We start from the raw sequence: 13,060 nt of genomic DNA on the forward strand, positions 1-13,060 counted from the left end.
GAACAAGACACCTCAGCAATCCCATGAAACATGACCATGATATTTCTGAAGTATGCCCTTAAAGTAAATTCATCTCAAGAAGGTTAAGTGAAATACACTTGCAAGCATCATCTCATAATGCAACTCTGACTGTGAATCAGGCTACCTTCTAAGCATATTTCTTTCAGTGTAGAAAAGTTTTGCAACTGCTGTTCATGCCAACATTTTAGTATGCTACAAACAACAAGACAATGCACATTCTGGCCTCTTAGCTCTACCTGCAACTTTAAAGAAAATAAACTAATTTTCATACCATACCAGGTAATAAGATAGAACTAAAGGTGCAGCAAAATGAGGAACAGTTATGAAATAAGCATTTTACTAAACTAAATGTAGAGGTTAATTCGTAAGCGGAAAACTAACTGCCTTTCTCAGATCTGATCTCAGTATCTTACTCTTCCTCTCTAAAAGAAAAGCTGGCCACAGTTTTTACCTGCAATTAATTTGCATCAGGCAAACTTTTAAGACCTTACTACTCAACTAATGTGATATTTGGCTCTTAGTGATTTGGTCAGGTTGACGGACTGACAAAATATGGGCAGTTATTTGCCAGTACTAAACAGGTTGAGGACCCAGCCTTATCTGAGCTATGCCAAGGACCCAAGCTAATGGTGGGAAAGGTTTACATGCCCCTAATGGTCCATGTGTACCCACCATAAGGCCCAGCAGCCGTAGGTGGATACACTACTAGCTGGCTGATGTCCAATTGCCCAGTCTGGGTTATCAGGGATAATTCTGTTCAGGGAATGCTGAATGTAAAACCAACCTGCCAAAACTGAACTTTGCTACACTAAATATAGGTTCACTGACAGGGTGCACGTTGGAAGTGGATAGTGTCACAACAGGAGATACTGCCAGCCCAGCTATCTGGAATTTTGTAAATAATTATGTCTCATTTGTGAATATCAACATTATTCACATAAGATGTTTGTGCTACAGATGTATTAGAAAGGAACACTGTGTAAAACCTTACTATAACCATTGATGTCCTCTTCCATGTTGCAGTATTCTACATGTGGGTTTACCCTTCCTCCTCTCGAGTTCTTCTGTCCAGGTTTCCAAAGATTTTCAGTCCCTCTATGTGTGTCGGACGTCTGAAATGGCAGCAGGAACGTGGGCCATAAAAATGACGTTTGCAAGCACCAGCCCTCAGAACCTAAAAGAGGCCCCAGTTGGATCCAGTCCTATAAGGGTATAGCATGTCCAGTGTCACCCAGGAGAGCAAGTGCAGACTGACAAGAGGGGAAGTTAGGAGGGAAGGAATACTGCAACATGGAAGAGAAGGACATCTATGGTTATGGTAAGATTTTACACAACTTTCCTATGTCCTTTTATTCCAATGTTGCAGTATTCAACACATGGGTGAGTGCCAAAGCTCACTGAGGATTGGGGGTGGTCTAGATGTTTCCAGGAATCCATGTAGGACAGCCCTGGCAAATCCTGCCCTAGCTCTAGAGATATGGTCCAATTTGTAGTGTTTGGTAAAGGTGTGCACTGAGGACCAAGTAAGCTGCCTCAAGTATGGAGTTAGTGTCTAACCCCTTAAAAAAAGGCTCCAGAAGAGGCCATTCCTCTGGTGGAGTGGGCTTTGACATTGCCCTGCAAGGTCTTTCCATGGTGTATGCAGCAGAATGAAATGGCCCTGGAGATCCAGGCTGAGATGGTCTGTTTGCTCACAGCTCTCCCCAGGGCTCTGGGGTAGAAGGACACAGTTGGTCAGCTTTCCTAAAAGGTTTGTTTTTCTGAAGATAAAACCTAAGTTGTCTGTGGACGTCTAGGGAATGAAGTACTCTCTTCACTATCCCCCTGCAGGTTAGGGAAGAAGGTAGGCAAGTGGATGGATAGGTCATTCACTACTTTGGGAGTGAATGACGGGTTAGTCCTAAGAATCCCCCTGTCCACGTGGAAGACTAAAAATGACGGTGTAGCCATAAGAGCTTGCAATTCTGAGACCCTTCTGGCTGAGGTAAGAGCTACCAATAAGATAGTTTTCCACATGCAAAATTTTATGGGGGCTTTGTCTGCTGGCTCAAAGGGAACTAGAGTGAGTTTTTCTAATACATAGTTAAGGTCCCGGGGGGAGGGGAGGGTTTCCTGGGCGGTCTCAAGCGCAGTACCCCTTTGAGGAACAGTTTAGCGGGGAGTCTGGATGCAAGAGGAGGCTTTAGAGGAAGGCAATCAGAGATAGTACAGATGTGCTTTCACAGACGAGTATGACAGCCCTGTCTGCATAACTTCACACAGGTAAGACAGGATGAGAGGACTATCGCTTTCCAGCGGGTACAACTGTCTTTTGTGACACCAAATGGAAAACCTTTTCCATTTAGAGAGATAGGATTTCCTTGTGTTGCGTTTCCTGGTCTCCTGCAGGACAGTGAGCACGTCCTCGTTGTATAGGTGTCTGAAGGGGATCAGAATCCTATCAGCCAAAGGGTGAGTTGCAAGGATTGCCACTGTGGGTGTATCCGAGTTCCCTTGTTTTGTGTGAGTAGGTCCACTGAAGGGGGTAACTTGTGGTGATTGCCCTTGGACAGGTGAAGACGAAGAAGGAACCAATGCTGTCCTGGCCAGTAGGGGGTCACCAGCAAGATTTTGGGTGAATCCTGCTAAATTTTCAGCAGGACCCTTTGGATCAGTGGGAAGGGTGGAAATGCATACAGGAATTTCCCCTTCCAGGTCGAGAAGGCATCTGTTGCTAATGCCTTGGGGTCTGGTGTCCTGGTGCAGTACCCAGGAAGCTGCCTGTTTATGGAGGAGGCAAACAGGTCTATCTCTGAAATACCCCACTTGTGGACCATAGTCAGGAAAACATCTCTTTGCAGCATCCATTCATGGTTGTTTGAAGTGGTTCTGCTTAGGTAATCTGCCTGACAGTTGTGCAGGGATGGGATGTATGCTGTCTAGAGGATGATCCCCTGTGAGGTAGCTAGTTCCCACATCTGCAGAGCTAGTCTGCATAGAAGGTAGGGTTTGGTTCCTCCCTGCTTGTTGAGATACCACAGGACTGTGGTGTTGTTTGTGAATATATTTAGAGGGCCCTGCTCTAGATATGGCTGGAAGGCCTGAAGAGCCAGAAGAATGGCCCTCATTTCTCTCACGTTTATGTGGTCTTGTCTGAGTCTGCCTGTCCACAAACCTTTAACCTTCCTTTTCCCCCAGAGTCGTTCCCCAGCCAAGATCTGAGGCATCTGTGTGCATGGTCTGGGAGGGAGAGGGTGTTTGGGGAGGGAGTCCTGGGTTTTGGGCTACCTGAGCCACCTACCATTATCAGTTCCTGATATAAGCAGGGGAGCAACAGGATCCTGAACTCCAGTGGGTGGGGGAGTGTTGGTTCCACACCGACCAGAGGTACAACTGAAGTTTCCTCATGTGCATCCTTGCTAGGGGCAACATGGGAATGGTAGTTGCCATGTAACTTACAAGTCTCAGAAATTGTCTTGCAGTCAGTTCTGTTGACTATATAGCAAAAAGAAGGTGGTTTTAAAGGGATACCACCTTTTTCTGCTGGAAGAAAGGCCTTCATAAGGTCTGTCCTGATTCTGCAACCCAGGAAGACAATATCCTGTGCGAGGTTGAGGTGGGACTTTGGGAAGTTGATCATGAACCCTAGAGACTGCAGGATAACCAGAAGGTCTCAGGAGTGGCTTTGAAGAGTTTCCTTGTCTTATGCCTGGACTAGGAGGTCGTCTAGGTAAGGGAACATCTGGATTCTCATTTCCCTGCAGAAGGGGATGACCAGAGCAAGGCATTTTGTAAATATCCTGGGTGTAGCAGAAAGCCCAAAGGGCAAGGCACAGAACTGAAAGTGAGATGGGCCTGCCAGGAACCTCCTGTATTTCCTGTAGACGGGCTTTATAGGTATGTGAAGGTAAGCATCCTTTATGTGCAGGGTTGCCATGAAACCCTGTGGAAGGATGAGTGGAAAGAGAATAGGTAGAGTGAGCATCCTGAAAGTAAGGACCATTAGGAAGAGGTTGAGGTGAGAGAGGTCTAGAATCAGCCTCCATGTACCTTCTTTTCAGGAGTACCAAAAATATTCTGGAATAGAATCCTTTTCTTCTTGCTTGTGCTGGAACTGGCACTATGGTGCCCTGAAGAAGCAGGGTTTGTAGAACCTGATGGAGGAGGGGTAGCTGACTGGGGGGAGACGTGGGATGCCCAGCCTTGATAAGGGTGTGATCCAGGACATGAAGTAGCTGTCCTGTAGGATGGACAGGACCCATTTGTCTGTGGTAATGAGTGAACATGCAGGGAGACAGTGAGAGAGACAGGTAGAAAGGGAGGTGGATGGGGGGGGGTGGGGGCTGAAAATTTGGCAGGCAGTCAGACGCTACCTGCCTTATCAAGAAAGGGAGGCCTTCTGCTGGAAGACTGAGATGGCCTAGTCTGAGGAGGCTGTCTTCTAGGGGGGGGTCTTCTAGACCCAGGAGCTGCAGGCCTGGAGGATTTCCTGACAAATTGGGTCTTAGTCAGGTAGTTCCCTCTGGAACTTGGGAATAGAGGAAACCAGGATATTTTAAGTCCTGCAATTCTTTACCTTTCTGTTGTAAGGATTTGAATAGATCAGCCACTTTTGCACCAAAAAGTGCTGAGTGGTCCAAAGGTGCATCCAGGAGTTTGGCCCTGAAGTCATCTGGGAGAGGCTATAGTCGCAGCCACCATGAGTATCTTCTTAGTACTGAAGATGATACAGCTGGACCTGGTGGAGGCATCATAGCTACATCTCAGGGAGTGTCTATAAACTTGAGAGATGAATGCTATCAGTTTTTAAGTACCTTTATCTGCACTTTAAAAAAAAAAAAAAATACAGTATTTAATTTGATTTAAACTGTGTTGAAGGAATTTTAACTGAGCTGGCAGTTTTTCTGCTCTTCTGCTCTTTAGTAACTTGAACAGAAGCTAGTGTTTGCTGAATTTTGTTATTTGCTTTTCTGAGAGTTAAAAAAGTTCAGTTACAGGCTTGCTGTTCCTGAACTGTTTGAAAGTTTCTGTGAGGCCATTTTTGCTTGGGCTGAAGGAGGGTCTCTCTGTTGATCAGTGGCAGTGACTAACATTGAGCAGCTTCCCTGCCTCCCGTAGAGGTGGTTACTGACTTGAAACTGTAGTTTTATTGGCCACTAGGGGTCATTTCCAAAACTCCTTCATCTTCCTCTCTTAAAACCTAGTTGCCTCATGGTTTGGGCGTCTTTTCAGGCTTGTTGGCTGTTGGTGAAGCACCCTCCAAGAGGAAAAAACGCTGAGAGAAGAAGGGAGCCACTTTTGAGATGTTAAGTATTTTTTCTCTGTTTATTTGCTAAGTTTTTCTGCATAGCTGCCTAGCTTGAGCATTTTCTGGCTTGTTAAACTTGATTTCTGTATTAGTAGCTGTATTTAGAGCACAACCAAAAGCTGTTTGCTGAATTTCCTGTTTGCACTTAATTTTAAATCGTTTTTCTTAAAACTTGCATATTTTCTGTCCTTGACCTAGCACTCTTGTGTGGGGTCATTTACTGCACTGTTATAACTTGATATTACTTGTGAACCTCTGCTATCTCTGTAAAAAGCAAAAACAAAAAAAAATCTTGCTTTTTCCCACTTTTCTGAGAGTTAAAAAGTTCAGTTACAGGCTTGCTGTTCCTGAACTGTTTGAAAGTTTCTGTGAGGCCATTTTGCTTGGGCTGAAGGAGGGTCTCTCTGTTGATCAGTGGCAGTGACCAACATTGAGCAGCTTCCTGCCCCTGTAGAGGTGGTTACTGACTTGAAACTGTAGTTTTATTGGCCACTAGGGGTCATTTCCATAACTCCTTCATCTTCCTCTCTTAAAACCTAGTTGCCTCGTGGTTTGGGCGTCTTTTCAGGCTTGTTGGCTGTTGGTGAAGCACCCTCCAAGAGGAAATAACACTGAGAGAAGAAGGGAGCCACTTTTGAGATTTTAAGTATTTTTTCTCTGTTTATTTGCTAAGTTTTTCTGCATAGCTGCCTAGCTTGAGCATTTTCTGCATTGTTAAACTTGATTTCTGTATTAGTAGCTGTATTTAGAGCACAACCAAAAGCTGTTTGCTGAATTTCCTGTTTGCACTTAATTTTAAATCGTTTTTTTCTTAAAACTTGCATATTTTCTGTCCTTGACCTAGCACTCTTGTGTGGGGTCATTTACTGCACTGTTATAACTTGATATTACTTGTGAACCTCTGCTATCTCTGTACAACACAAAAACAAAAAAAAAGCTTGCTTTTTTCCCACTTTTCTGAGAGTTAAAAAAGTTCAGTTACAGGCTTGCTGTTCCTGAACTGTTTGAAAGTTTCTGTGAGGCCATTTTTGCTTGGGCTGAAGGAGGGTCTCTCTGTTGATCAGTGGCAGTGACTAACATTGAGCAGCTTCCTGCCCCGTAGAGGTGGTTACTGACTTGAAACTGTAGTTTTATTGTCCCTTTTGGGTCTATTCCTGCTTCTTTCCAGCCCCTGCTATCAAGCACGCTTTAACGTGCTTTAGCGTGGAGTTGCCACTAGAGCAGCATCGGGCAGCGCCCGTTAAACAAGGTTAAACTCTTTCTGGCTCCAGAAAGTCTGTTCTTCAATTTTTCCCTTAGAACTGCTCTGTTAGGAACCTAAACAGTTTACACCTACACTAAAAAGTGCAGCACTTGTTCCAAATAGCTTTTTCTTCTCAAAAGCTCAGCACTTGTCTTATAAGCATATCCCTTGGCTTATAAGCATTCTCTTTGCAGGTCAAGCACTCCTATATTATACAAATCTCTCACTAGCAAAACCCCCAGGAGTGCCCACTTCCCTGCTAAGCCCACTACTTTTCTGTCTCATACCAACTCATAATTCTTTCTAGCATGTCGAAGGGTCAGATGCTGGCGTCCTCTCCTGCCCAGTTGGTGAATCTGGGAATTCTGAGACAATGTTACAATTGCCTCATGTACACGGACAACCCTCTCCTCCTCCCACGTAACACTAACACTTGTGAGAGATGCAGCTATTTAGCCAGACTGGAGGCTGAGCTCTCTCAACTCAGGACTGGCAAGACCAGGCAGGAGGAGAAGGCAACTACACACACCACAATACCAGTCTCACATAACTCAACCACACCACTGAATCAAACACAAACACACTAAGACATACTCGGAGGCTCTGAGTAAAAATTTACCTAAACAGCAGAGGCCTCCAAAGCAGACACCCAAGCATCTGCAAACTCAATACACCACACAAACAACACATAAACAACAAAATCAGTGTGCAAAGCAGTCACTGCCCTTAAGGCCAAATACAACACCAAACATACTTGTCATAGGTGACTCCATAGATAGACACACTGACGTCCCGCTCACCAGACTGAGTAAGGAGAAGGTCACAGTAAGCTGCCTGTCGGGCGCTAGAATCCGCCACATAACGCAAGCACTCAGGTCTCTCAACAGCAGGTACAAGTACGACTCAGTCATTGTCCACGCTGGTGTCAACGACCTGAGACGTACCTTCTTGGACTACATGAAGAGAGACATTGAGGAGCTCTCTGATTATGTAGCCCAGGCAGGTATGACCCTGACCTTGAGCAGTATCCTACCTTCACCTATAATGATGCCACAATACAGTGATAAGATGATCAGCTTTAATAATTGGCTTAAATTCTGGTGTCATTCAAAGGGGATCCAATGTCTGTCTGCCTGGGATGACATGCTGGACAAGCCACGCTGCTTCAAGGGACGGCTTGCACCTGTCCCCTAGGCTTCCGGATATTGGCAAAGGCTCTTGCCACCCCCATAGTGCCTTTTTAGGCAAGGCTCAAATTCTAAACCTACCACCCTAGAACACAAAAAGGAAAAAACAAAGGGTAATGCTGCTCAATGCCAGAAGTCTCAATCTCAAGATGCACGCACTCGAGGCCCTTCTCAGTATGGAGAACATCGATGTCTGTGCTGTGAGAGAAACCTGGTTCAAGGCTCCTGAGAGCACCCCAGCACGATCAGGTTTCACCTCATATCATGCGTTCCGGCCCCAAAATCCGGACAACACCAAGAAAGGAGGGGGGGTGTCCATATTCATAAAGGACACCCACACCTCAAGGTTGGTGGCAACGCACGATGCATCGGAGACCATCCAGGTGCAATTAACCATAGGCAAGACTGCTCTGCAATTTGTAGCATGTTACAGACCACCCTCTCAAACTCAGGAACCTCACATGGCCTTCCTGAAAACATTGGAGGGGATAAATGTATCTCAAACACCATCATACTAGGTGACTTCAACTACCCTAATATAGACTGGGAACACTACTCAAGCCCAAACACTCTAGCCCAAAGGTTCCTGGAGTTCATAAACTCAAATGCCATGGAACAACTAGTCACCATCCCCACAAGAGGAGAAAACATACTTGATCTCATCATCACGAACATGGGATCACAATGTTCAACACCGGAAGTATACCCCTCACTGGTGAGATCAGATCATAAACTAATCTCGCTGGAGGTCCTCATCCCGCCCCCACCTGAAATAAAAAAGACCACAGTGAAAAACTTCTCAAAAGCCGACTTCACACTTCTAAAAACTAGTGGTCTCCTTTAAGGCCCCTGAGCCAGTAGTAAACATTACTCAAACCGCTGAATCACTTACAAATGCCTTCTACCAGCACCTACAGGACTGCATGGATCAGGCAATCCCAAACAAAACTAAAACTCTTTGTACCAAAGGCAAGCGTCCAGTCTGGTGGACCCCAGCCATAAACAAGCTCTACAACAAAAGGAGGAAGCTACTACAAGATAGAGCAAAATCCTTGAAAGGTAAGACACCTTTGATCATTATAAGTAAAAAACTAAGAGCTCTCATAAAATCATCCAAGGCAAATTTTGAGAGAAAAATCGCCAAGGACTCAAAAGACAATCATAAGGCCTTCTTTAGCTATGTTAGAAACCTAGGAGGAAACTCCCAGATATGCTCAGAATTAGTTCAAAATGATGTGAAGATTACTGAACCTACACACATTGCCAACTTACTGGCTGACAGGTTCAGTGCAAACTCCCCCCCCAAAAGGAGAGATATCTATACCAGAGGATTGTAGCCCCCCAAACATCTCCAACGCCCAGGTGAGAACTGCTCTCTCCAAAGCAAAAAACACAGCATCCATGGGACCGGATGGTGTCCCCGGCTGTGTGCTCCACGAACTCAATTAGGAATTAAACCCGCAGTTAGGACAGCTGTTTAATCTTAACCTCACCTCAGGATACGTACCCAAGGAGTGGCAAACGGCGACTGTGGTCCCACTTCACAAGGGCGGTGCCTCCACCGACCCTGGAAATTACCGTCCCATTAGCTTGACAAGCCTTATCTGCAAAGCCATGGAGAGGATCATAATGGAACTCATAAATAAAGACATAGGGAACTTGCAGACTTTGGATCCAACCCAGTTTGGCTTTGTCAAAGGCAGATCATGCCTTTTAAACTTGGTTGACTTTTTCGAGACAGTCACCAAGGCCATTGATGAGGGAAAGGCAGTCCATACAGCCTACCTTGACCTGGCAAAGGCCTTCGACACAATACCCCACTCAGGTATCATCGAAAAACTCATCAGCTTGAATGTAAACCCATACAACACAAGATGGGTTACAAATTGGCTAAGTGACAGAACCCACAGGGTCAGAGTTGCTGGAGCCATGTCAGACTCAAAGCCTGTCACAAGTAGTGTCCCACAGGGCCAGTCCTGGGTCCACTCTTGTTCGACATCTACTTTTCTGAAGTAAAAGCAAACGCAGGAGGGTTATGGCTGACAAAGTTTGCAGATGACTGCAAACTGGGCGCCATAGTCGAAAACACATCTGACACAGATATCCTTCAGAAGGGCCTCACAGAAACGGATAACTGGTGCCAGAGCCATGGCCTAAAGTTAAATGCCAAGAAATGCATAGTCATACCCTTCGGGAAAAACAAGGTTACCCCTAGCTACCATATAGGTGGCAATCCACTGAGCACAGAAGAAGTCATCAGGGATCTGGGGACCCAGGTTGACAGTAGCCTTTCGTTTGACACTCATGTTGCTAAAGTAGTTAGGAAAACCTTCTACATTGCCCACCTGATCATGAAGGGATTCACATCTAAATCAAGGGAGGTCATCATCCCCCTGTACTCATCACTCATTAGACCTATGATTGAGTACAATGCCCCATTCGGAATGTATCTGACCAGACACCTGCAGCAGCTGGAAAGGCCCCAAAAGTTCCTCACCAAAAGGATAAAGGGTCTCAAAAATATGTCTTATGCTGCCCGACTGAAAGAACTCCAGCTCTATTCAGTCTCATACCGCTTGCTCAGAGGTGACCTGTGCCTGACATATAAGGCCATGTCAAACCCTGATTTGATGAATATGGTTCACCTCAAAAAATCTAGATCCTCAGAACCACAAGGGCGGGAGACTTAAACCTTGACACGGTTATTAATAGAACGTGCTGGAGGGACAGATTCATCACCCAGAGACTCCCTATGCTGTGGAACAAAATCCCGGTACATGTGAGGCAGAGCACCTCGCTGGCCTTGTTCAAGAGGAATCTTGACCAATGGATGGGAGATCGCAGATATACCCCAGGGATTACTTCAGTGTCACTGCTTGACAGAGGCACAGCAAAATAATAGGCATAGTTTTATTCAAACTAAAGGGGTGGCGAAAGCCAAATAACTATGGGCTAGGCTTATAAATGCCCTTGGGCAGATAGCCTAGTATGAACCTATGAACCTATGCTAGTAATTACAGGTGTGGGGGTAGCCACATTCTTTGATTTCCTGTCCTTGCCTAGTTAAGTGGTGCATTGTGAAATTATTTTCTGCTTAAATACCTCAGCTTTGGCCGGCTAACAACTTGGTTATATTCAACTGGACGTATAAGAGAATTTAAGTACCTTTATCTGCACTTTAAAAAAAAAAAAAAAATACAGTATTTAATTTGATTTAAACTGTGTTGAAGGAATTTTAACTGAGCTGGCAGTTTTTCTGCTCTTCAGTTATTCCCACCCACCCTGGTTTTGTCTTGGTGTTAATCTTAGTGGCCTTGAAACTGCCCGCCCCTCAGCCTGCCTCTGGGTTCATCTCATTTGCTCACTCAACTGAGTGCAGTGAGATCATATTCTGATTTCAGGCACTCCTACTGTGTACAAAGAGAGCATCTGGGAAACTGACAAAAAAAAAATTAAGCTCATTTCCTGCCTTTCCTGTTAAGTGGTATAGACTATTTGTAGGCTTCTGAGCCCCCAAGCCCTTCTGTGTTTGAGGGAAGCCTTCTAGCTTGTTTTTTTTTCCTTATAACTAAGCCAGTTTTCTAGTTTCAGTTCTCAAATCTGTTTCTTTGATCTCAGCACTTGTTCAGATAAAAAAAAAAAAAATTTCATCTGCTTTTACTGTACTTGTGTTTCTACCTACTTCATTTTACTTTTGCATCATCTTAAAAATACTCAATTGTATTTATTACTGCCTGGTGTAACTCATTCTAAGCCTTTTGGTTTAAACACTTGGGCTTCGGACCAGTTGTTTTGCACTGAGAGGGTTTGTGGTCTGCACTGTTGTGGCAGAACAGGTAGCTTACATCCTTCTAGGTTGGGAACTGCTGATTGAGGGCTCAGTGTCTGCTATTCTAAAAGTGTATTAATTCTGGTTTAAGCACTTGGGCTTTCAGGCCAGTTATTTTACATTAAGAGGGTTCGTGGTCTGCACTCTTGTGGGAGGAGAGGCTGGACTCTGCCCTTCTGAGCTGGGAATTTCTGGTTAAAGGCTTATAGTGCATGCATATCTGAACTGCTTCTTACTGACGTTGGTGCGCCTTGTTTGCTGTGGCATAGACTGGATTCGAGCCTGCTGGATCTAGCGTTGTTTGTGTAACTTGAGCACTAATCCAGACATTCTCTAAAGTATTCAATTGTATTTATTACTGCTTGGTTGTAACTTGATTAAAGTGTAGCTATCATTCTAAGCCTTTTGGATTAAGCACTTGGGCTTCAGACCAGTTGTTTTACATTAGGAAGGTTTGTGGCAAGCACTGTGGTGGCAGGACAGGTAGCTTTCATCCTTCTAAGTTGGGAACTGCTGATTGAGAGCCCAGTGTCCAAGTGTATTAGTTCTGGTTTAGGCACTTGGGCTTCAGGCCAGTTATTTTACATTAAGAAGGTTCGTGGTCTGCACTCTTGTGGGAGAAGAGGCTGGACTCTGCCCTTCTGAGCTGGGAATTTCTGGTTAAAGGTTTATAGTGCCTGAATATTTGAACTGTATCTTACTGAAATTGGTACACCTTGTTTGCTCTAGCATAGACTAGATCCAGGCCTGCTGAATCTAGCTTTGTTTATATGCTTGTTGTTTGTTTGCTTGTTATTTCCCTGGAAGCTAATTCCACCTAATACGCGGCTTCTCTGCTTCTGTGGATCACTAGTGATATCTGCATTGCTTACTGTACTTATTTCCTTGTTTTACTTGAAAGAAAGTTACTGTTTGTCGTTTTGCATTTAGTTACTTGTAACACATTGCACTCAAGTTACCTGGCACTTGCTCACTAAAGCAATTATATAAGTCAGCACTAAAAATTAAAAGCACTACACCCTCACTCCCCACTGGCCCTTGTTTTCAATTATTAAGGAATTCCCAATATTATTCTAGCATGTCCAAAGGTCAGTTGTCAATCTCCTCTCCGGTCCAGCTGGTGAATCTGGGAATCTTGAGGCAATGTTATAACTGCCTCATGTACACAGACAACCCTCTCCTCCTCCCACATAACACAAATACTTGAGAGATGCAGCTATTTAGCCAAACTGGAGGCTGAACTCTCTCAACTCAGGACTGGCAAGACCAGACAGGAGGAGAAGGCAACTACACACACCACAAAACCAGCCTCACATAATGCTACCACACCACTGAATCAAACACATAAACACACAAAGACATACTCAGAGGCGCTGAGTAAAAATTTACCTAAACAGCAGAGGCCTCCAAAGCAGACACCCAAACAACTGCTACCTCAAGACACCCCACAAGCAACACATAAACCACAAAAGCAGTGTGCAAAGCAGTCACAG

General features: G+C 44.8%; 1 protein-coding gene across 2 annotated transcripts in view; it reads right to left on the reverse strand.

Moving 5' to 3' along the window:
* CCHR2.PART2H20orf27 (chromosome chr2.part2 C20orf27 homolog) overlaps positions 1-13,060 on the reverse strand; it is a 611,858-nt gene that overhangs the window by 84,315 nt on the left and 514,483 nt on the right. The gene's annotated exons all lie outside the window — the stretch shown is intronic.

This window comes from Protopterus annectens, chromosome 2.part2, assembly GCF_019279795.1.
Source record: "Protopterus annectens isolate FY-2018-M chromosome 2.part2, PAN1.0, whole genome shotgun sequence".
In the NCBI taxonomy this organism is placed as follows: Eukaryota; Metazoa; Chordata; order Ceratodontiformes; family Protopteridae; genus Protopterus; species Protopterus annectens.